General features: G+C 43.6%; 1 pseudogene; it reads right to left on the bottom strand.

Moving 5' to 3' along the window:
* Window positions 1–650: 650 nt before the first annotated feature.
* Window positions 651–25,989, bottom strand: LOC132881603 (death domain-containing protein CRADD-like; annotated as a pseudogene).

Below are 25,989 nucleotides of genomic sequence, written 5' to 3'. Positions count from 1 at the left end.
GAACGCACAGAACCAATGCTGCCCCCAAAAGGTACGCTGGTCACTTTTAAAATTATGGATAAAAAAATACCCCAAACCAGATGGAGACATTTCACTTGTTCGGTCCAATATTAAATTTAATACCTCCCTTTCGAAAATTCCAGTCATTCCAAAAACAATTTAAGATGTTTTTAGGCCTTGAAAACCGAAAGTTGTATTTAAAGGAACAGTCCACCGTACTTCCATAATGAAATATGTTCTTATCTGAATTGAGACGAGCTGCTCCGTACCTGTCCGAGCTTTGCGCGACCTCCCAGTCAGTCAGACGCGCTGTTACTCCTGTTAGCAATGTAGCTAGGCTCAGCATGGCCAACAGTATTTTTTGGGGCTGTAGTTAGATGCGACCAAACTCTTCCACGTTTTTCCTGTTTACATAGGTTTATATGACCAGTGACATGAAACAAAGTTCAGTTACACAAATTGAAACGTGGCGATTTTCTATGCTATGGAAAGTCCGCACTATAATGACAGGCGTACTAACACCTTCTGCGCGCTTCGACAGCGCATTGATACCGTCACTCCTGAGTGTAGCTAGCTGAGCCTAGCTACATTGCTAACAGGAGTAACAGCGCGTCTGACTGACTGGGAGGTCGCGCAAAGCTCGGAGAGGTACGGATCAGCTCGTCTCCATTCAGAAAAGAATATATTTCATTATGGAAGTACGGTGGACTGTTCCTTTAAGACTTTTTAAGGACCCGCGGGAACCCTGGTACATATTGAATACATTTTATATATCAGCAATACAGAGCACAGCCATCTATCATGGAAAGAAAATTACAAAGTAGCGAGAAAAAAAATTAAGAATTTCTGGCTTTCTTCAACACTTCTCTGTATGAAACATACAGCTACTGTGTGTGTTCATTTTTCCATTTGGGCACAGAGTTTTAATCTTAGTAGCCTCAGACAAAGATTTGTTTGAGGACAGAAGGATGAATTTCTGAATTCTGTAGGTTCTGGAGTAGATGCTGGACTGTAGCTCTCCGACCCTGAGTCTGCTTCCACATCACCAGAGCTGCCAGCACCTGACTATGACTGCTGTGAGGATGATCTGCACGGCAGCGGGAGATGTCCACCGATGTCAAGCCCAAATCCAGCATCACCATTTCCCACTCCAAGCCGAGCCGAGCCGAGCCGCCAGCCTATTTAGTTGCTGATCAGATGGAACCATTTGGAGGACATGTTCAGGAATGGCCCACTGAGCTGGGGGGAGAGAGAGAGAGAGAGAGAGAGAGAGGGTCATTTTAACCACATCTCCAAACTGTATCCGATTTATCATTTAAATCTAATGTAATTAATTTTTGAAAATCTAATATTCGAGGAAGTATAATTTTAGCTGAGGCCATACTACTACAAACTTTTTAGGAATATAGAAAAAAAGCAAGCAAATAGAGAAAACGAACCAGTTCAACAACACCACAAATACAAAGGATATACAAATTTACAGTTATGCAAAGTTCTAACTACCACTGGAATTTTCATATTTACAATTTGAGCATTACCACATTATCTAATCTTTTTTTGTTCGCAACAAGTTAGACATGATTGCTTCAATTTCTGCTGTTCAAACAAAGTTAGTACACATGCCCAGTTTCTTTTGAGAGACTTTTCAAACACCCCACAAAAGCAAGGACAGCGAGGAGCAGAGTTAGGGTGATCAGGGACCCTGTGCTTGAACTATCGTTGGGACCCTAAACACCATGACATGAATCTACAATTGCTCTAACCAGAAAAAAAAAGGCAAAACAGCAAGTTTTCACTGAGCAACACAGAGAGAAACTGAAAGAGATGGGCAAAGGAAGAGTCTAAAATTATAATTACTAGCCATCAAAAGATGGTGACAAAGGTGAGCAAGTCATTTATCAGAAATGTGTGTGTGTATTAGAGAAAAAGAAGAGATTACCATGGCAAGAAAAAGGGAAAAAAAGACAAGACCAATAAGAGCAGCAACTCTTACTGAGTATTCACAACACACACACAAAAAAAATAAAATAAAATATACAGAAAGCATGAAATTGTTTCATGACATTCTAGACAAGACAAGCTACACAATATTGCACAACTTCTTTTGGAACAATAGTCAAATATTCAGAAGATAATGGAAAAAAATCACAGACATTTTCACAGAGCACATACACTGCAGGAGCACACCTAGATGAAGCGTGCACACACATGCACACCCACAACCAGACAAAGTACTGCTTCAGTGAAAATCTTTAACTAACTAGAAAATGTCAATTTCAACAAGACTAGCTAACATTAAATAACATTTGGTAAGCTAACAGTTTTATAAGCCTATTGCCTCAGTACATCTAAAATGAATGTTGTTTATTACATTTAGATTTTAGTCAAACCCGATGGTCACATCCCAGCATTTTATCAGGACATGTACAGTTTGACAAAAAAAAAAAAAAACTAGAAAATGTAGCCAGATTTTTTTTCTTAGATTTTCTGCCTTCACCTCAAATCATCTATAGCTATAAGTTATCCTGAGGATAGCTGGCTAGCCGTACATGTTCAGCCTCTCTCGGTCAGTTCTCCAAATAACATGAGCCACCAATGGTATTTAAATCACACGTTTTCTTGTGTTTATGCCAGTCAGTCACCAACTAATTTTACTGATGTGATGTTCTAGACAAATCAACCAGTTTATCAACCAACATTAACTTACCCCATATAGTTAGCATCACCATTTAACTGTAGCTACCTAATTCTCCTGATAAGAATACCAAGATAACCTTCCTGAACACACCCTCACACAAACAGACACCAGACACAATATTATGGTAGACGAATTTATCATCATTTCAATGGCCGATGGAATACATTCCTTTCTGTTTATGGTTAGATGGTGGATGTTAGATGTTGATCTATAGCAGGGGTGTCAAACCTGATCCATAAAGGGCCGTGTGGCTGCAGGTTTTCATTCCAGCCATGCAGCAGCACCCTGATTTGGCTTATTCAATCAACTGACACACCCACCCTTTAATCAAGGGTGGGTGTGGCTGCAAGTATTTGACTGTGTGAAGACAGTTCAGTTGATTGAATGAGCCAAGTCAGGTGTGCTGCTGCATGGCTGGAATGAAAACCTGCAGCCACAAGGCCCTTTATGGATCAGGTTTGACACCCCTGCTCTATAGAGTACTGCAGTGCATAAGGAGTGGGTTATGTAGTTTAGTGTTTCCAAGATGGCAGCGCGGCAGTAGCACACAGCAGCCTCTCCGGATCCAAAATGATGCTTTTTTTGGTGTGTCGTTTTGTTCTTCTGCTCGACCCTGTACAGCACATGGACATCAGATCAACTGGTGTTCATATCCACCATCGCCAGACACGCCTTCAATGCAGATACCACGCATAAGTCATAAAAAATAATCTGCCGGAGAAGCTAAGCGACCTCGGCCTGCTGCGAGGAACAGGCCTCCAGTCCTCGGCCTCGCCTGAAGCTGGTGACACGGGGATGAGTCATCGAAAGCGGTGTGCGAGGAGGTGGAAACACAGCAAGCGTGGGTGTCTCTGTGCTAGGCTAACAGCTAACCCTAGCCAGCTGGCTTTCCCATCCATTCTACTCTCCGATGTCTGCTCCCTAGAAAATAAACTAGACTATATCTGGCTCCAACAGACTACCTGGCCTGAGTTAGAGACTGCTGCGTCCTTGTTTTCACGGAGATCTGGCTCAGCAACCGAGTTCCGGACACCGCCATTCAGCTGGATGGGCTAGCTTTGTTCTGAGCCAACAGAGATGCGGTAAGACTCGCGGAGGTGGCTTGTGTATTTACATCAACACAGAATGGTGCAGGAATTCAGTGCCAGTCTTTGGTTATTGCTCATTGCTAGTGGAGTTTGTGACTGTTAGGTGTAGACCGTTTTATTTACCACGCCAATTCACTTCCACATTCATAACCAGAGTTTATATTCCCCCCGGCGCTAATACGAAGAGTCAGATAGAACCAGCATATAACATGTGACGAGTCTCACCTGTGTCTTATTACTGGCATTTTATTTATATATGTCTCTTGTGCTCTTGCAGCGAAAGGTCTGTAACTAGAGAGAGAGTTGAGCAATCAAGCACCGTGTGTGCACGCTTGCATAAAGCAAAAGAAGTCACTGAAAAGTGAAGTAAAGCAGAAAATAATAAAATGCACCTTTTCTCAAGCCTGTCTCCCACTTCCTCATTCCACACAAGCTCCCAAAGTGCTACATCATCTCTTGATCTCAACCCCAAATGTCTTTACCCAAAGAGTATATATTCCCCAGAGTGCATATTCACTCTTATTCTATCCACATTCACTGGATATGAGCAATTGCACGCTCTGATTGGCTACTCTACTACTAGGCCATCAGCTCATATATCATAAGTAGAGAAAAACAAAATGGCAGTGTGTGTTGCTGAACCAACCAAGGATGAAATAAAAACTCTACTCAAAAACAAAACGCCAAAAAATACAAAAAACTAGATAGAACTCGACGCCAACAGTGTCGATGGGGATGCCTCCGCCTGGTAGACTACACGCCTTATTAAGTTGTGATTTGGGGATGGACATTTAACCTCACAATAATCTTGACCTGGTGAAATTACTTGCATTAGCCTTGGAGACATTGTGCTCACAAGGTTTTCAGACAGACATTTGACCTCACAGTGACCTTGACCTTACACCTTTTGATCTCAAAATCTAATCAGTTTATCTTTGTCCCCAAATGCACAAATGGTGAAAGTTTGGTGAAATTCCTTTGATTTGCCTTGGAGATATTGTGTTCACAAGGTTCTTGGACAGACATTTGACCTCACAGTGACCTTGACCTTAGACCTTTTCATCTCAAAAACTAATCAGTTCATGTTTGTCCCAAAGCGCACAAATGGTGAAAGTTTGGTGAAATTCCTTTCATTAGCCTTTGAGATATCGCGTTCACAAGGTTTCGGGATGGACGCACGCATGGACCAGTGGCGGCTGGTAGTCTTTCAAACAGGGGAGGCTGGTCGGTTACGCTATTTCCAGATTTTAAAAGAAAAAAGAAAAAACACATCAATTTTGCCCATACTCTTGCCTCTGATCTGGCTGATTGTTGGCAGGGTCACAAACTGTGAAATAACAGGTTCTTTTGGTCCATTAGCCTACTGTCCAATATACATGATGGTGGTGTTGGGGGGGGTATATTTTAACATTTTATATTTTAAAATTGTGGCATGTTGTTTAAAAATTGATTATTGAAAGAAGTTCTTTGTCAGGAACCTCAGCAGTACCAGCAGAGTGTTCTGGAATAGGCACAAGCACTGACCTTGGGGAGCCAAACATAGAGCTGGGTGCCACACATTTCATTCATTCAATGACACTTTCCCTATATTTTACTTATTTTGACTGAGGCAAGGCAAGTTTATTTATATAGCACATTTCATACACAATGGCAGTTCAATGTGCTTTACAGAAGTAAAAACAAAAACAGTAAACAATAGAGAAATAAAATTACATAAAATAATTTTATTTTAATTCTAAAACAATTAATTAAAAGAATTAAAAGAAATTAAAAGAAAATAAGAATTAAACAATAGTAAAAATAAAATAATAAAATGAAGTAGTTCAAATAAGATGAGAAAGAAAGAAGAAAAAAAACCCAGCAGAATAGAATAAAGAATAAAATAGGATAAAGTTAAAGTAAATTTAAAACATGCAGAGAAGTAAAGATTATAAAGAATGTAAAGAAGACAATATTAATTATTTAACAGAAAGCATCTGAAAACAGCTTGGTCTTTAACCTAGATTTGAAGCTGCCAACAGCAGGAGCATTTTTAATGTCCTCTGGGAGTTGGTTCCATAGCTGCACTGCATAGTAGCTAAAAGCTGCTTCACCACACTTTGTTTTAACAACTGGTTTTAATAGTAAATTTTTCTGTTTTGATCTGGTAGATCTGATTGGGTTAGGCCGCTGCAACATATCAGAGAGGTAATTGGGCCCTGTACCATTTAGAGATTTGTATACCAGCAGCAATACTTTAAAGTCAATTCTGTATCTGTAATTCTGAAAAATGTTTTATTGACAATTTTGATAACCCTTCACTTTTTATCCACGTCTGTAGTGTGAAATGTTCTCGGCTGTGTTTTTGTTTAAAAATGTTTTCCAAATTGTAGCTGTGTTTAATTCATATCCAGAAAAATATATATTCCAATATAATATACTCAGCATAAACATTTTAAATAGATTCTATATTTTTGGTCCATCCATGACATATTACTAAAGTAGCCTATTTACTGTTGTTGATGTGGGTCACTTGCTGTTAGCCAATTCACTTTCTCGTACCAGGAGAGCTGAAAGGAACGAGTATTATTCCCTACCTTTTTCACCTAGTCAATTTGAGATGTTGGTCCACCCTGCTCTTTAATTTTAATTTTTTCCTCGAAAGGAAGACTGGCAAATACTTCGCCAAAATTAAATCAGCAATGCTTGGCATCCGTGCGCAGCTTTCTTGCTAGCTGACTAGCCCCCTCAAGTTCAAGTTCAGTCACTCAAATAAACGAAACTTCTGGAACTAAGATAGAAACTTGACAACACTATATTTACACTTTATTTACAATGAAAATATATACAAACTAAAAAAGTTGGTAGAAACCGTATGTAATGAATGAAATCGAAATGTAAGCTGATCTCTTACTATACACCACAGTACTTGCGAATCTGCATGGGACTGAACTGAGATTCACCGCTGCCTGTCTATATTTGAAACGAGCTGTCAATCAAAGAAAATATCTGGCCGCTTTCACCAATCACCAGTCTCCTCATGGAAAGCTTTGCCATGTCCCTCCCACTGTGAGACTGGGAGTCCGTGGGGCGGGCGTTTTCGCAGTATTTGTCCAATAACCGTCTTGCATTTTGATATTGAAAAGCGCATAGCTCCCAAATGCCATTGAAGTCCACTGAGGCTGGGAGTCCGTGGGCGGGCGTTTTCGCAGTATTTGTTGAATAACCGTCTTGCATTTTGATATTGAAAAGCACATAGCTCCCAAATGCCATTGAAGTCCACTGAGGCTGGGCTGCATCGCGCTGTCACGAGGGGGAAAAACTCACACACACATTAGGCGAACTGGGGAAAGTTATAACGGAATGATTTCGCACTGTAGTTGGGTTGAGCACATATTTCTATGATTGTGGATCTGAAATAGCAATGTTATAAGGTCGGCTATAACATAAGCCTAGCGCAATTCATCCTACACGATGTTCGTCATTTTTAGAGGAGGCTGAGCCTCCCTCGTTGTCTTAGAGCAATCGCCCGTGGCATGGACGGACGGACGCACAGACAACCTGAAAACATAATGCCTCCTGCACCTTACGGTGGTGCAGGCATAAAAACAACAAATTATGGAATAATAGTATTTAATGGTAAAAACATTTTTTATTTTTCAAGAATTATTATAGCATTTTTCACAAATTGCTACTGTCATTTTGCCAGTTTGTTTACATTCCAAGCGGAAATGAGTGCAGAATGTTTTGTATAAAGTTTTTATTTATCGAATTTGCAAAAAATAAAAATGTTCCATTTCTCAAAATCCAGTGATTGTGGATAGAATAAAACAGTTTTTCCGCTCAATCTCATTGTACATGGCTTACAGCCAACCCGGTGCTACGCACCTCATTGGCTATCAGCTCATGTACGACTCGATTTTGTGGAATAGCTTATTCACTGTAATGTCACCAAAATCACTGCACACATCAACAGTCTCCTGTTAGTGATTTTGCTGACATTACAGTGAATAAGAGTGAAGTTATTGAATATTTTTTTAGCATGTCTCTTCAGTCTTGCACTTTTTAGACAATCCCTGTGCACTTGTCTCACAGCTGGCTGTACACAGAGACCAGTGTTATTTGTCCAGCTTGGAGAGCAACTCATTTTGATTAAAATTAGGCTGTAGCTTGTTGTCTACCTTAGTACAGTAGGAAAAAGACATCTATTGTGTTTTAACAATGTTTCACCTAAGAGTTTTTGATCCGGGAAGTTTCAATCTGTGAATATATTTCCAACTTTACCGCAGTTCAACCCAAGCATGAAATACAACTTGATGAAATCATGTAAATGAGCCATTTTACCCAGTTTATTCTCTATGCACCTCATTCAAACCATAGGTTCAAACATGAGTTTAAAGTTATCATGTTATACCAAATTATCATGTAATAACATGAAACATTTCACGTATCCATCCAGCCATTATCTGTAGCCGCTTATCCTGTACAGGGTCGCAGGCAAGCTGGAGCCTATCCCAGTTGACTATGGGTACACCCCAGACAAGTCGCCAGGTCATCACAGGGCTGACACATAAACAATCATTCACACCTACGGTCAATTTAGAGCCACCAATTAGCCTAACCTGCATGTCTTTGGACTGTGAGGGAAACCAGAGCACCCGGAGGAAACCCACGTGGACATAGAACATGCAAACTCCACACAGAAAGGCCCTTGTCGACCGCTAGGCACGAACCCAGGACCTTCTTGCTGTGAGGTGACACTGCCAACCACTACACCACCGTGCCGCCCTATATGTCACGTAATAACGTGAAAAATATATATTTTTACAACAAACTTTTCAAGTTATTAGGTGATACTGATTTTTTTTTTTTGTCCTGGTGTGGCAGCAATATGCTTCTGTAATTTTTGAGCCATTTCTGTCTCGTCTCTTCTCGTCTTCTTCCACTTATCCGGGACCGGGTCGCGGAGGCAGCAGTCTAAGCATGGAAGCCCAAACTTCCCTTTCCCCAGACACCTCGGCCAGCTCCTCGGGAAGAACACCGAGGCGTTCCCAGGCCAGCCAAGAGACATAGTCCCTCCAGCGTGTCCTGGGTCTTCCCCGGGGCCTCCTCCCGGGGGGACATGCCTGGAACACCTCCCCAGGGAGGCGTCCAGGAGGCATCCAAAAAAGATGCCCGAGCCACCTCAGCTGGTTCCTCTCGATGTGGAGGAGCAGCGGCTCTACTCCGAGCTCCTCCCGAGTGACTGTGCTTCTCACCCTATCTCTAAGGGAGCGCCCAGCCACCCTGCGAAGGAAACTCATTTCAGCCGCTTGTATCCGCGATCTTGTTCTTTCTGTCATTACCCAAAGCTCATGACCATAGGTGAGAGTCGGAACGTAGATCGACCGGTAAATTGAGAGCTTCGCCTTTTGGCTCAGCTCCTTCTTCACCACGACGGACCGGTAAAGCGACCGCATCACTGCGGAGGCTGCACCGATCCGCCTGTCGATCTCACGCTCCATCCTTCCCTCACTCGTGAGCAAGATCCCGAGATACTTAAACTCCTCCACTTGTGGAGGAGAGCCATTTCTGAATTTTTTTTATTTTTTTTAAATTAACCTGGGCACCAAATTCTTGTTTTGTATTCTATTAAAGATGTACAGTTAGGTCCATATATATTTGGACACTTACACAAATTTTGTTTTTTTTACCTGTTTACTGAAACATATTCAAGTTATAATTATATAATGGACATGGACATAAAGTCCAGACTTTCAGCTTTCATTTGAGGGTATCCACATTAAAATTGGATGAAGGGTTTAGGAGTTTCAGCTCCTTAACATGTGCCACCCTGTTTTTAAAGGGACCAAAAGTAACTGGACAATTGACTCAAAGGCTACTTCATGGGCAGGTGTGGGCAATTCCTTCGTTATGTCATTCTCAATTAAGCAGATAAAAGGCCTGGAGTTGATTTGAGGTGTGGTGCTTGCATTAGGAAGATTTTGCTGTGAAGAAAACATGCGGTCAAAGGAGCTCTCCATGCAGGTGAAACAAGCCATCCTTAAGCTGCGAAAACAGAAAAAAACCATCCGAGAAATTGCTACAATATTAGGAGTGGCAAAATCTACAGTTTGGTACATCCTGAAAAAGAAAGAAGGCACTGGTGAACTCATCAATGCAAAAAGACATGGTCACTCACAGAAGACAACAGTGGTGGATGATCGCAGAATAATTTCCATGGTGAAGAGAAACCCCTTCACAACAGCCAACCAAGTGAACAACACTCTCCAGGAGGTAGGCGTATCAATATTCAAATCTACCATAAAGAGAAGACTGCATGAAAGTAAATACAGAGGGTTCACTGCACGGTGCAAGCCACTCATAAGCCTCAAGAATAAAAAGGCTAGATTGGACTTTGCTAAAAAACATCTAAAAAAGCCAGCACAGTTCTGGAAGAACATTCTTTGGACAGATGAAACCAAGATCAACCTCTACCAGAATGATGGAAAGAAAAAAGTATGGCGAAGGCGTGGTACAGCTCATGATCCAAAGCATACCACATCATCTGTAAAACACGCCGGAGGCAGTGGGCTTGGGCATGCATGGCTGCCGGTGGCACTGGGTCACTAGTGTTTATTGATGATGTGACACAGGACAGAAGCAGCCGGAGGAATTCTGAGGTATTCAGAGACATACTGTGTGCTAGGGCTGAACGATTTTAAGAAAAAATTGAATTGCGATTTTTCTGGCAGATATTGCGATATCGATTTCAACCACGATTTTTTTTTCTTTAAATCAAGTTTCAGTGCAAATTAATTAATACAATGAATTCCATAAAGCTAATGCAAGAATGAAAACTGAGGTCAACAGATTTCAAATGTAGGCCTGTTTATTAACATTGAGTGCCTGAGGAACAAGTTATAATAACTTAAAATAAAAATAAAAAGAGAGCCATCTTTCTTAAGTAAACTTTTGCTTCTTTTACTTTTCCCATCTACAACATATCATACATAAAAAAAGGATCAATGGCTCAGCAGCATCAAAATATTGCACTTTTGTAAAAGAATGTACATAAGCATTATAAATTATAACTAGAGACAATTCCCCTGTGGGAAATTGTGAGAGTGATGCAGTGCGCGTAGCAGTCACAGTTGCAGGAGCTCTGAGAGGGAGCAGCCCTATGGAATGCCATTTGAGACTCATCGGTCTTCTGTTCGCTCAAAATAGGTGCCATGCGCTCAATGTTGGTTTTCTGTTTGCGCATAAATGAGTCTCAAATGGCATTCCATACCTCCAAACAACGGGGATTTACACGAAAACGGAAGGAGATATTCACAAAATTCTTTCACACTGAGTGCCACAAGGCTTTCCTGAACACAGTGATGTAATTTTTTTGTCTGTAGTGTAAAAAAATGGACAATTTATTGACAAAACAAAACATGGGTCAGTTTAGGAGCACTGAGAAAAAACGCGGCTTTGACGATCCCAAAATCGTGTTGTCTGAGATCGCGATTTTCGGTCGAAAATGATAGATCGTTCAGCCCTACTGTGTGCTCAAATCCAGCCAAACTGATTGGTTGGTGTTTCATAATACAGATGGACAATGACCCAAAACATAAAGCCAAAGCAACCCAGGAGTTTATTAAAGCAAAGAAGTGGAATATTCTTGAATGGCCAAGTCACTCACCTGATCTCAACCCAATTGAGCATACATTTCACTTGTTAAAGACTAAACTTCAGACAGAAAGGCCCACAAACAAACAGCAACTGAAAACCGCTGCAGTAAAGGCCTGGCAGAGCATTAAAAAGGAGGAAACAGCGTCTGGTGATGTCCATGAGTTCAAGACTTCAGGCAGTCATTGCTAACAAAGGGATTTCAACCAAGTATTAGAAATGAACATTTTATTTACAATTATTTAATTTGTCCAATTACTTTTGAGCCCCTGAAATGAAGGGATTGTTTTTAAAAAAATGCTTTAGTTCCTCACATTTTTATGCAATCATTTTGTTCAACCCACTGAATTAAAGCTGAAAGTCTGACCTTCAACTGCATCTGAATTGTTTTGTTCAAAATTCATTGTGGTAATGTACAGAACCAAAATTAGAAAAATGTCTCTGTCCAAATATTTATGGACCTAACTGTATGTTGTGCAATCATTCTGCCACAAGAAAAGAATAGTTCAAAGAGAACACTTGAAATCCAAATATTGCCAAGACATTCATGTCTCTGGGGTAACACGGTGGTGTAGTGGTTAGTACTGTCACCTCACAGCAAGAAGGTCCTGGGTTCGAGCCCAGCGGCTGGCGAGGGCCTTTCTGTGTGGAGTTTGCATGTTCTCCCCGTGTGTGCGTGGGTTTCCTCCGGGTGCTCAAGTTTCCCCCCCCCACAGTCCAGGTGGCTCTAAATTGACCGCATGTGCTCTGCTGTTTTGATGTACTGCTTCATTGCTTGTATGTGTGGCTGTTCATTGCACGGCTGCGTTGCTGATCTTCTACTCTAGTGCAGCATCAAGCTTTGAATTTCACTTACTTCGGCCACACTTGCTTTGCTGCTTCAGGCATGACTCCTTCGTTTGTGTCTGCCATGTTCACACTCGGTTGTGTTTCGCCGTTGGTGGCTACATTCATGGAGTTTGGCCAACGGTCCCTCAGTCTTCAGTAGTAGTCCCTGAACTTTATCGGTAGCTTTTGTATGTTTGTTTTGTTTCTTTATGTCACTCACTATCATATCACAACACAATGGAAGGAAGTGTATCTATTATCACAGAAGTCAAACGATTCATCCTGAATGTCGTATATGGGCTCCGGTGTTCAAGAGTTTAGTTTAGTAGTGTTTTTATTTTTGCTCTTTTTCCCCATTTTATCCACTTTTACATTTCTGATTAAATGAGGTTAAATGTAGCTGGTCGCCCTCTTTTTTTTTCTGGTGATGTAGTGGTTAGCACTGTCGCCTCACAGCAAGAAGGTTCTGGGTTTGAGCCCAGTGACCGAAGGGGACCTTTCTGTGTGGAGTTTGCATGTTCTCCCCGTGTCTGCGTGGGTTTCCTCCACAGTCCAGGTGGCTCTAAATTGACCGTATGTGTGAATGTGAGTGTGAATGAATGAATGTTTGTCTCTATGTGTCAGCCCTGTGATGACCTGGTGACTTGTCCAGGGTGTACCCCGTCTCTCATGCATAGTCAGCTGGGATAGGCTCTAGCTTGCCTGCGACCCTGTCAAACAGGATAAGCACCTACAGGTAATGGATGGATGGATTCATGTCCCTGTATGTAAATTTCTGACCACGGCTGTATACTAGTGCATCTCAAAAAATTAGAATACCATGAAAAAGTTCCTTTTTTTTCATAATTTAATTCAAAAAGGTAAAAAAAAATTATATATTCTACAGTATATTCATTACATGTAAAGTGAAATATTTAAAGCCTTTTTTGTTTTAATTTTGATGATTATGGCTTATAGCTCATGAAAATCAGAAATCCAGTATCTCAAATTATTAGAATATTCCCTAAGATCAATCAAAAAAAGGATTTACAATACAGAAATGTCCAACTTCTGAAAAGTATATTCATTTATACACTCAATACTTGGTTGGGGCTCCTTTACCATGAATTACTGTATCAATGCGGTGTGGCATGGAGGTGATCAGTCTGTGGCACTGCTGAGGTGTTATTGAAGCCCAGGTTGCTTTGATAGTGGCCTTCAGCGTATCTGTATTTCTGGGTCGGGTGTTTCTCATCTTCCTCTTAACAATACCCCATAGATTCTCTATGGGGTTCAGGTCAGGCAAGTTGGCTGGCCAATCAAACACAGTAATATCATGGTCAGCAAACCATTTGGTAGTAGTTTTGGCACTGTGGGTAGGTGCTAAGTCCTGCTGGAAAAGGAAATCAGCATCTCCAAAAAGCTCGTCAGCAGATGGAAGGGGAAAGAAGACGACAGCCTCCACATGGCCTCTCCTGCAAGTAATGAGAAATGGTGAAAGACCAGCTCATGAAACTAATGTCGCCACCAAATCGTCACGCTGCCAGACCAGGGCGCAAGAGGTCGGGGGGACGCAAGCTCACGTCAGGGCGGGCGGCCATCCCGACCATCAAGCGTCAGGATCTGTCAGTGTTTCAGCTGAATGTCGAGGGCCTCACCATCGCCAAACTGGACATCATACGCCACCTTGCCGACTCCCACGAAGTCGCAGCCGTCCTCCTTCAGGAGACGCACTGTGAAAAAGCAGACTTCCTCAGGTTGCCCGGGTTCCACCTCGCCAGCTCCATCCTCAGTAGGCAGCATGGGATGGCCACCTTTGTTAGGTCTGACCTCAGCTGGACAGCCACAGGCCAATCCCCACCAGGCTCCAGCCTCGAGTGGATGTCCACGAGGATACAGACAACAAAGGTTGTGAATGTGTACAAGCCCCCACCATCAGTACTGTCCACATCAGACCTCCCGATTGCCCCGGCACCTGCCATCTACGCCGGGAATTTCAACTGCCAGAACACCGATTGGGGTTACACCCATACAACACCAGACGGTGAGACACTGAGTGAGTGGGCCTCCACCGCCAATGCCCGGCTCCTGTTTGACCCCAAAGAACCACCAACCTTCTACTCCTCCAGATGGAACACACTCACCAACCCAGACCTTGCCCTTGCTGGGTTCCACAGTAATGACCTGTTGCCAGAGAGAAGGGTCATTGACAGGTTCCCCCGATCACACCACCGACCGTCTGTCATCAGAATTCCATCACTGGTGCAGCCGGTCTCGGGGAAACCTGGCAGGAGGTGGAACTTCCAGAAGGCCAACTGGCATGCATTTGCTGCAGAGACTGAGAGAACATCCACCAGTCTTCCAGACCCAGACACTCCTGATGTAGATGCCACATACGCGGCCTACTGCGAAGTGCTGATGGGGCAGCGAAAAAAATCTATCCCACGAGGCTATAACAAAAACTACATCCCAGGTTGCGACGAAGAGTGTAACCACCTCCTGCGAGCCCACCAGCAGGCTGGATCAAGAGCTGAAGTGGATGCAACGGCACTTCTTGAGAAGCTGGATGTCACCCGCAGGGCCAGATGGATGGAGGTCGTCGAGTCGATTGACTTCACCAATTCCAGCCGTAAGGCGTGGCAGACCATTAATCAGCTCTCAGGTAGAAGTACAATATCCCCCAAGTGCCCGGTGACAGCAAATGCCATCGCAGCCCAACTCCTAAAAAATGGCCGCTTCCCAGGTGCAGATAAAGACTTTGCCCGCCTAACATCTCGCGAGGTATCCGCCCTCTCCAGGGCGGCCAGTATTAATGCCAACCTGTCAGGGAAATTTACATCAACCAAGCTCACGGATGCCATATCCAAACTCAAACAAGGCAAGGCACCAGGCCCCGACAACATCCATCCAGAGTTTGTGATCCACCAGAACGAAACAACATCCGCCTGGTTGTGCGCATTCTTCTCGGCGTGCCTCCAAAAGTCCAAACTCCCAAGGACATGGAGACTGGCGGATGTCATAGCCCTGTTGAAACCCAACAAACCCCCGGATGACCCCAAGGCCTACAGGCCAATCTCGCTGCTCTGTGTTCCTTTTAAAATCTTGGAGAGGATGATTCACAGCCACATTGAACCTGTAGTAAACCCACAGCTTCCGAGGGAACAGGCTGGTTTCCATCGGGGCAGGTCAACGGTGGACCAAGTAACCCTGCTCACGCAAGACCTTGAGGACAGCTGCCAGGCCAAAGCAAAAGCAGGGGTTGTCCTACTGGACCTGACCGCCGCCTATGACACCATGCGGCACCGCGGACTCCACCTGAAGCTGCTGAGAACCATCCCGGACCGTCATATGGTAAATTTCATCATGGAGATGCTGTCAAACCGCAGCTTCATCCTCCAGACCAGTGACTGCCAGTGTAGCAGGCTTAGGAGGCTGAGAAACAGGGTCCCACAAGGGTCTGTTCTTTCACCAATGCTCTTCAATATATACATCCTTGACCTACCTGCAACAACATCCAGAAGGTACGGGTATGCAGACGACCTAGCCATTATGCTGCAACAACCAACATGGAAGGCGGTGGAAGAGGGCCTAAACCAGGACATGGGCATCTTGGCTGCCTACCTTCGCAGTTGGCGCCTGTAGCTCAGCATTGGGAAGACGGTGTCCACAGCATTCCACCTCTGCAACAAGGAAGCGACAAGGGAGCTGGAGATTTTGGTGAACAGCAAACCCCTGGAGTTCCAACAGGCCCCAAAGTACCTTGGCGTATGCCTGGACAGGACTTTGTTGTATAAACAACATCTCGAGGAAGTGAGGGCCAAAGTAACCTCAAGGGTCTCACTTATCCGTCGCCTCGCTGGTACGACCTGGGGTGCCTCCGCAAAGGTATTACGTATCTCCACACAAGTCCTCGTCTTTTCTGCTGCCGAGTACCGTGCCCCAACCTGGAGCAGAAGCCCACACACCAAGATGGTGGATGTGGCCATTAACAATGCCCTGAGGATCATAACTGGCTGCTTCAGGGTTCTCCAAGGATTGAAAATATAGGGGGGTGGGGGTCAATCGGATGACCTTGAAACAAATTTGCATAAATTTACATATGTCATTTGCATAAAATTTGCCAGGTTATATCCTCATGGTTTTATAGGCAATATCACGCTTGCTGCACCAACTTTGAACTTTTTGTTTTTATCCTTTATTTCTCTGCCGACAATATCAGTTATCTCGAACTTGGTGTCGATTCACACGTTATTATAAAGGCGTGTTATCTCCCGGCGCAAGAACAATGTGTCAAAAATGCCAAAGTGTGAAACGCTTTTCTTAGACTATAATCGTCAGTAGGGCTGAACGATTTTAAGAAAAAATTTAATTGCGATTTTTCTGGCAGATATTGCGATTTCGATTTCAACCACGATTTTTTTTCTTTAAATCAAGTTTCAGTGCAAATTAATTAATACAATGAATTCCATAAAGCTAATGCAAGAATGAAAACTGAGGTCAACAGATTTCAAATGTAGGCCTGTTTATTAACATTGAGTGCCTGAGGAACAAGTTATAATAACTTAAAATAAAAAGAGAGCCATCTTTCTTAAGTAAACTTTTGCTTCTTTTACTTTTCCCATCTACAACATATCAGACATAAAAAAAAGGTTGATCAATGGCTCAGCAGCATCAAAATATTGCACTTTTATAAAAGAATGTACATAAGCATTATAAATTATAACTAGAGCCAACAATTCCCCTGTGGGAAATTGAGAGAGTGATGCAGTGCGCGTAGCAGTCACAATTGCAGGAGCTGAGCTGTACTGTGTGAATGTATGATTTGCCATGAGGCTACAAGCCTGTGTCTCTCTGAGAGGGAGCAACCCCTCCCTCCTGTGTGTGTGTGTGTGTGTGTGTGAGAGCATCCCCTCCCCCACCCGCGCGCTGCGAGCAGAGAGTCACACAGAAAGTGAAGGATTTTCTCAGAGTGCTCCCTCCAAACAACGGGGATTTACACGAAAACGGAAGGAGATACTCACAAAATTCTTTCACACCGAGTGCCACAAGGCTCTCCTGAACACATAGATGTAATTTTTTTGTCTGTAGTGTAAAAAATGAGGACAATTTATTGACGAAACAAAACATGGGTCAGTTTAGGAGCGCTGAGAAAAACCGCGGCTTTGACAATCCCAAAATCGTGTTGTCTGAGATCGCGATTTTCAGTCGAAAACAATAGATCGTTCAGCCCTAATCGTCAGACTGACTAAACTAATTGCTGGTAAATGAGTTTCACACTTGGGTGTTGTCACGTTGTCGGTACTCCAACAGAGAAAGGCTATCTGTCACAAAGAAAACAAAGGGACGTCTCTTCCTTTTGTAAAGGGGCGGCAGAAATTAAACGGGGGCGGGAATCACAGAAAGGGGGGTGGCCCGCACCTCTAAAACCCCTCGTGAAGAACCCTGTGCTTGAAACCCACCCCCGTGTCCTGCCTGCCAGTCCTAGCAGGAATTGCGCCAGCCAGCCTACGGCAAGAGACTGCCACCCTCGCCCTGGCAAGGAAAGCCCAGGAATATGATTGGCACCTCCTCCATAACACCACAACTATGGCAACACCTCCAAGCAGACTCAAGTCCCACCACCCATACAACTTGGCGGCCCAAGAGATGCTCACTTCTATCCCAGAGGACCTGTCAACTAAAGCCTGGCTAGCGGCGACATGGAAGCAGGAATGGGAGTCGGTAGGTCAGACATGTATACACCACTACATCCAGGATCCTGGAGATGGCGCTGAAGGAGAAGCCCTACCTCGCCGGCAATGGACTCTTCTGAATCACCTACGCACCGGGGTTGGCTGCTTCAAAGCCTCTATGAAGAAGTGGGGGCTAACAGACAGTGCAGCATGTGAGTGCGGGGAGCCTGAGCAGACTGCCAACCACATCATCACCGCTTGTCCCCTGTATTAGACCACCTTCAGAGGAGGGCCTCTTCCGAGTGGGACCTGAGACGAGGGCATGGCTACACGACACAAAGCTGGACATATGATGATACACGAAAGAAAGAGCAGATGGAAGCATGAAGTGCTCTAAAATCTCCTGGTAGATGGCTGTGTTTACTTTGGACTTGATAAAATACAGTGGACCAACACCAGCAGATGACATGGCACCCCAAATCATCACAGACTGTGGAAACTTCACACTGGGCTTCAAACACCTTGGATTCTGTGCCTCTCCACTCTTCCTCCAGACTCTAGAACCGTGATTTCCAAATTAAATGCAAAATGTACTTTCATCTGAAAAGAGGACTTTGGACCACTGAGCAACAGTCCATTTCTTTCTCTCCTTAGCCCAGATAAGACACTTCTGACATTGTCTCTGGCTCAGGAGTAGCTTGATATTAGGAATGCGAAAGTTGTATCCCCTTTCTTGAAGATGTCTGTTCGTGATGGGTCTTGATACACTGACACCAGCCTCAGCCCACTCCTTGTGAAGCTCTCCTAAGTTCCTGAATCAACTTTTCTTGACAATCCTCTCAAGACTGCGGCCATCCCTGTTGCTTGTGCACCTTTTCCAGCCACCCTTTTCAGCAATGACCTTTTGTGGCTTACCCTCCTTGTGGAGGGCATCAGTGATCATCTTCTGGACAACAGTCAAGTCAGCAGTCTTCCCCATGATTGTGGTTGTGTGTACTGAACTAGACCAAGAGATACACGGTGTTCATACTGTTTTACTCAAACTCGAAATGAAATATTCTAATATTTTGAGATGGGTTTTTTATGTTTTTGTACTGTATGCCATACTGATTAAAATTAAAATAGAAAAATGCTTGAAACATTTTAGTTTATGTGTAATGAGTCAATAATATATAACATTTTCACTTTCTTAAATAACTGATGGAAAATATTGAACTTTTTCACAATATTCTAATTTTTTGAGATGCAGTAGTATAATCAGTTCCACACTGCAGAATTTAGTTTCCTCTAAAACTTTACATGCACATTGAACTTCTTCATAAAGGCCAGTTAATGCAAATACTTTCATCCTTAAACAGCTGCAATTTAGAGGAAACATAGCCGTATGATCATAGAGCTTTTAGGCAGCATCACCGGTGGTGATGAGAGCGAGTACAGGATGGTGGTGGACAACATTGTCACGTGGAGCAGGAAGAACCATCTACAGCTCAACGTGACGAAGATGAAAGAACTGGTGGTCAATTTGAAGAGAATCAGGGCTCCGGTGAACCCTGTTAAGATCCAAGGGGTCAGTGTGGATGTGGTGGAGGAATACAAGTACCTGGGGGTGTACTTTGATAATAAACTGGACTGGTCCAAAAACGTGGACACTGTATACAAAAAGGGCCAGAGCCATCTCTATTTTCTGAGACAGCTGAGGTCCTTCAACATCTGCCGAATGATGCTGCTGATGTTCTATGAGTCTGTGGTGGCCAGTGCCATCCTGTACGCTGTTGTCTGCTGGGGCAGCGGCTTGAAGGTGAAGGACACAGACTCAAAAAGATCATCAGGAAGGCCGGCCATGTTGTAGGTGTGGAACTGGAGACTCTGACAGTGGTGTTAGAGAAGAGGACACTGTCCAAAATAAAAACAAAATCTTAGTCCTTCCCACCCTCTACATGAGGAGCTGATCAGCCACAGGAGCACATTCAGTAAACAGCTGATTCTTCCACGCTGCACAACTGAGAGACAGGAAATCATTCCTACCGGTTACAGTCAAGCTGTACAATGCTACTGTACAACTGTGGTACACTGTCTTACCATGTATACTGTATCCTTAACTCAGGTGCAATATATGTAGATAGGAATCATTGTATATAAAATCACTTCATTTTGCTTTTACTTAAGTTCTTCTTCTTCTTCTGGCTGCTCCCGATTAGGGGTCGCCACAGCGGATCTTTCGTCTCCATTGCTCCCTGTCTTCCGCATCCTTCTCTACCACACCTGCCACTTTCATGTCCTCTCTCACCACATCCATGTATCTCCTCTTTGGCCTTCCTCCTTTTCGTTTGCCTGGCAGCTCCATCCTCAACATTCTCCTTCCAACATGCTCTGCATCTCTTCTCAGGATGTGCCCATACCATCTCAGTCTCATCTCTCTTAACTTAATTCCCAAGCTCTCCACATGTGCTGTCCCTCTGATGTGCTCGTTCCTTATCCTGTCCAACCTCCCATCGCAAACCTTAACATCCTCAACTCCGACACCTCCAACTTTGCCTCCTGTCTCTTCGTTAAGGGTACGGTCTCCAATCCATACATCACAGCTGGTCTCACTACTGTCTTATACTGTACATCTTACCTTTCACTCTTGCTGGGACTTTCCTATCACAAATGACTCCCAAAATCCTTCTCCAACTGCTCCACCCTGCCTGCACTCTCTTTCTCACCTCACTATCGCAGCCCCCATTTTCCTGAAAATGGGGGCTTTGCTTTTATTTAAGTTATTGAACTTATTTAAATTTATTATTTTTCGCGGTCTGGTTTCCATCAAATCCTGCGCTCTGATTGGCTGGCGAGCGGGTCCGTATCCTATGATACGGACCCCGGTTATGGACCTCTGGCGACTCGCTCGTTCACAACAACAACAAACATAGTAGCATTTTTTGGTCAACATTTATCTTTTTTTTAATAAGATTTATTTATAAGATTATCAAAAATCTTATAAATTTTTGCCAGCATTTCTCAGGAGAGCGCACACCCAGCATACTCCACTAACTATCAACGGTGCTGCAGTGGAGAGGGTGAGCAGCACCAAGTTTCTGGGTGTGCGCATCTCTGAAGACCTGTCTTGGAGCAACACCACCGCATCACTGGCCAAAAAAGCCCAACAGCGTCTGTACTTCCTCTGCAAACCGAGGAGAGCAAGAGCCCCGGCCCCCATCATGCACACATTCTACAGAGGCACCATCGAGAACATCCTGACCAGCTGCATCACCGTGTGGTATGGCGCCTGCACCGTGTCCTGCTGCAAGACTCTGCAGAGCATCATGATAGCAGCTGAGAGGATCATTGGTGTCTCTCTCCCTTCTCTTATGGAAATCTATAACGCCCGCCTCACCCGCAAAGCCATCAGGATTGCAGGTGACCCCACCCACCCATCTCACAGCCTCTTCAGTCTGCTGCCGTCGGGGAGGAGACTGCGGAGTCTCCGGGCCAAAACCAGCAGGCTCAAGGACAGTTTCTTTCACCAGGTGGTCAGAAGGCTCAACTCCCTCCCTGTTCTTCCCCTCCTCCCCCCTCTGCCACAGATTCTGCCTGCACACGCCCCTGCCCCCCCTTCAGCATCTGACATCATGTCACCCTCACAGTCCCCCCCCCAACACACACACACACACACACACACACAACATTCATGAACACACTGAACTCAGGGACTGCACATTTCACTTTACCTCACTCATTTGCACTATCTCACCTTAACAGCTATTAATTTATTGTTTATACTGGTTATTTCATGTTTACCTGCTATACCTCAAGTGCCCTTGACTGTTTATTTTATGCCCTTTTGCTGCAATTTATTATATATTTCTATGAGTGTTTAGTCTATGTCTATTTCTTATCTAGTGTGTTTATACTGTTTATATTGTTTATTTCAATTATTCTATTTTTTATTTATTGCATTGCCTGTTTGCACCGTGGGTCAGACAGGACTGAAATTTCATCTGTATATCGAGCATGTATAGCATATTTGACAATAAAGTTGACTTGACTTGAGAATAGCATTAACTTTACAGCATGGATAGCGATAACGACAGTCTTCACAGCGAAAGCGAGTTTTACTACCCTGAGGAAGAAGAAATAAAAGAAAACATTTCAGGAGAAAGCTAAAAACCAGTAACTTGCTAACGCTGAGTAAAATCATGGCTGAATCCTAAATGACTCAATTTTGTATAAATAGGGGACTACAGTACATGGGCGGCAAAATGTAGTTTTTTTTCCTGCCATGGTAGTGCACTTGTATACCGAGGAGGAAGCCATTTGCATTACAGCCGTGAATGAGGATTCAAAATGGCGGCTCGGCTCGGTTTTCCCTTTCGGGCGATCCCGTTTTCTGTTAGAATTTGGTAAAGAAAAAAATAAATGTATTATTTACCAGCTTAAGGTCTGACCGTATGGTGCAATCATGGTATTTTACGATACGGACCTGCCAGCTGGTAAATAAACATATGTATTTTATTTTTATTTATTCTTTTTTCAGACAATTTTATCTTCTATTTTTAGACATGTTTACTACTTCTTTGATTTAGGAGATTGGTAGCAAATTTGAATTTCCTTCTAGGGATTAATAAAGTAATTCTGATTCCCAGCTTTATTTTACAGGCATTGTGCAGGACATTTTAGATCTCGCCCATTTTTAGTAAGTATTTAAAGTTCACCTTAGTCAGCTGAGTGGTATGATTTATAATATCCCTTTTTGTTTGGTCTTTTCTTGAAGATCTCAGTATTAAAGTGCTGATGACACGTTTTTGACATCTTTGGCGATGTTTTATAACATAAAAAGTAATTCCCAATGATCCATACATTAATTCACGAAGGCGCCTATTTTACAAGTTATGATAAAAAAACACGGCTATTTGGGCAAATTTGACGGGGCTGCAGCACCCAGGAGACGAAGGAGGAGGAGGAGCTATATGACGTCAGCGAAAGAACCTTCCTCCTAACTTACCAGTTTATTGTTGATGCGACAGGTGTTCAGTTTGTCATTATTAGTATTATATATATAATTATCTCTAGCCGCTTTATCCTTCTACAGGGTCGCAGGCAAGCTGGAGCCTATCCCAGCTGATGACGGGCGAAAGGCGGGGTACACCCTGGACAAGTCGCCAGGTCATCACAGGGCTGACACATAGACAGACAACCATTCACACTCACACCTACGGTCAATTTAGAGTCACCAGTTAACCTAACCTGCATGTCTTTGGACTGTGGGGGAAACCGGAGCACCCGGAGGAAACCCACGCGGACACGGGGAGAACATGCAAACTCCACACAGAAGGGCCCTTGCCGGCCCCGGGGCTCGAACCCAGGACCTTCTTGCTGTGAGGCGACAGCGCTAACCATTACACCACCGTGCCGCGCGCTCTCTCTCTCTCTCTATATATATATATATTTAAAAAAAAAGTTATTATGCCTTTGCGTTGTGTTGCTGGCTTTTGCTCCAAAACTTACAAGGATGGGGTAAGTTTATTCAAGTTTCCCAGAGATCCCGAGCTGCATGCGAAGTGGGTGAAGCAAGTCAGGCGCACTCGTGACAAGTGGGAGCCCTCACCAACATCCGTCCTGTGCTCTGAACACTTCGATTTGGATTGTTTTGACACCCTTCCCAGCTTAAAAGAATCTCTTGGGTGTTCAGTTCAGCACAAACGTGTGTTACTACCATCAGCAGTGCCCAGAGGGGGTCTACTAGTAGCTATGCCGGATCCAAAGACAGTCCTCCTGTCAGAACATGTGTTGTGAAACGACATAAGATAAAGGTACGTAGAGCTATAGATTCTACATGATAATCATAAATGTAATCATAAAGTCGGCGTGATATCAGTCATGTATTTGCTTGTGAAAGCTTGCGGCTTTCATGTAACTGCCGCCTAGCAACGAGAGGCAAAGGGTAAAGAGGGTAGGCTATCATAGATTCTATTCGGAAGAGATCAGCACAATTCTAGACTCTCAGAAGAAGAAGAGCTAGCACTAGAGAGTTCACCGGCGTTTTCATGCGCCATTTCCATTGAGTAGAACCAGAGTAGTTCGATGTCTATGAGTTAGTGGTGTGTCATTCACGAACGAACCGTTCTTTTTGAACGAGTCTTCGAAGTGAACGACTAGAACTAGTTCGCGCTGCCTCTCGTTCTCGGTCGTTCGCGAATCAGCAGTCTCTGCTCGCTGGCAGCAGGGCGGTCGCTGAATCTCGGTCGTTGGCGAATCAGCAGGATCTGTTCAGTAGCAGAAGAGCGTCCAACTTGCATTTTGATCTGTGCAGAGCAGCGCCACTTTACTTCTTTCAGGGCTATTTGAGCCCTATTATCAGAGCGTTGACACATGCCAGGTCTTTAGTTTACAATTTAGAGCTCTCACTCAGCAATACATTTCAGTTCACAGCGAACGAGCTCAGCAGTTCGCGAACGAACGAACAGCCAGCAGCCAGCCTGCCTGCTGCCATACTGGGCTGGGCGCATAGCAACGGTTTCCATGACTGTGATAAACAATGAAGAACGTGGCTCTGGAGATCGCGGCATACTGTGTTCGTTTTTTTAATGTTAATGCAATTTGTAATAAAGTGGTTTGTTCTTTGTAATGAGCGTTGCTGTTGAATATGAGCAAAATGGGTGTTACTTAATGGGTTTGAACAACTGCATGAAACAGTCTGCAAGGCGGTCTCTTGCTCGAACAGCTGGAAAAGGTCTCGCTAGACGTGACGTCAATCGAATGTTCGTGCATAACAACCGTTTCCATGTCCATGACCAGGCCAAACAATGAATGATCATGAATGCAGCAGAGAGACATCGCAGGCTACTGTTCGCTGAATACGATGACTTGTAAAGTTGTTTATTCTCTGAAATGAGTGTTGCTGTTAAATAAGCAATTTTTTTTTTTGCTTAATGGGTTTGAGAGAACAACTGCATAGCCGGCAGACGATGGCTCTACTAAAATAAATATAATAAATATAAAAACAGCTTTATTCTCATCTACATTTAATTAACTTTCAGAGCTTTGTTTATGTAGTCTTTTTCAGATAATGCTAGGATAATGTTTTTCTTCCATCTTTTTCTCAAGCACATTGTAATGTATGAAAATCTATTGTGAATGGCACCTCTGCCGCCTCTCGTTCACTCAAGATGAACTAAACTTCGGACGACAGCCATTGTTGTGCCGCTTTGGTGTGACGTCATCAAAATGAACAAGTGAACGAACTGAACGAACGAATTTCTTTGCTGAACTGACCGACATGAACGAACTGGCGGAAATGAATCGCCATGTCCCACCAATACTATGAGTAGAACAGCCAGTGAACCGCAGCGTGTTCTCCCGCTGACGTCACAACATGGCCGCGAGCCACGGACCCAGTTTTCTTGCGCTGTGCAATTAAAAGTTGGATATTTGCGTAACAACAGCTTCTTTTCACGTAATTATAACAGAAATCTAACATGTTTGCCATGTTGTATAGTTTATTTAAGAAATTGCATAGAGTCATGTTCGTATCATCAGCACTTTAAAGTCCCTGCTGTGCTGTTTGCTGTGTGAGTGAAACTCACCGGTGGTGTTGGACAGCTCTGTTCCCCTTCCCCCATCATCATCACTCTCAGCTAAAAGCAGTAGCTTCTCTTTAATCCAGGGAAAGTCCTGCTGGAGGGATTCTACAAACACATTAAAAGCACTAAGCAGCATTAACGTCTTGTTTTTGTTAGACTTCTGTGACTGAATTTCCTCCACTTGGCACTCGGTTAAAATGTCCTCCTGATACAAATACTGGACTACCGTATCATCCACTATGAGCTGCTCACACAGATAGAGCCTCTGAGCTCGGAGGAGCTCTCTGTGCTTTGGCTCCATCTTTTTAAATGATAACACAGACAGTTAATAGAGTTAAATGAATGGTTACAAAGCAGGTCATTTTGGCTTATGTGATGCTAAGGAGCTAATAACTTACAGACAAAACAAGCGTTTGACTATAATTAACATATGGCATGCAGAGCTTTATGTTTTTTCTGTTTGATTGTTATTTTATTTAAACAGGTGGTCTGGAGAACTCAGTCCCTCTGTTTCCGCATCACTGCGC

The sequence above is a fragment of the Neoarius graeffei genome, chromosome 2, assembly GCF_027579695.1.
Source record: "Neoarius graeffei isolate fNeoGra1 chromosome 2, fNeoGra1.pri, whole genome shotgun sequence".
NCBI classification, from domain to species: Eukaryota; Metazoa; Chordata; class Actinopteri; order Siluriformes; family Ariidae; genus Neoarius; species Neoarius graeffei.
This window is presented reverse-complemented; position numbering and strand designations above follow the sequence as displayed.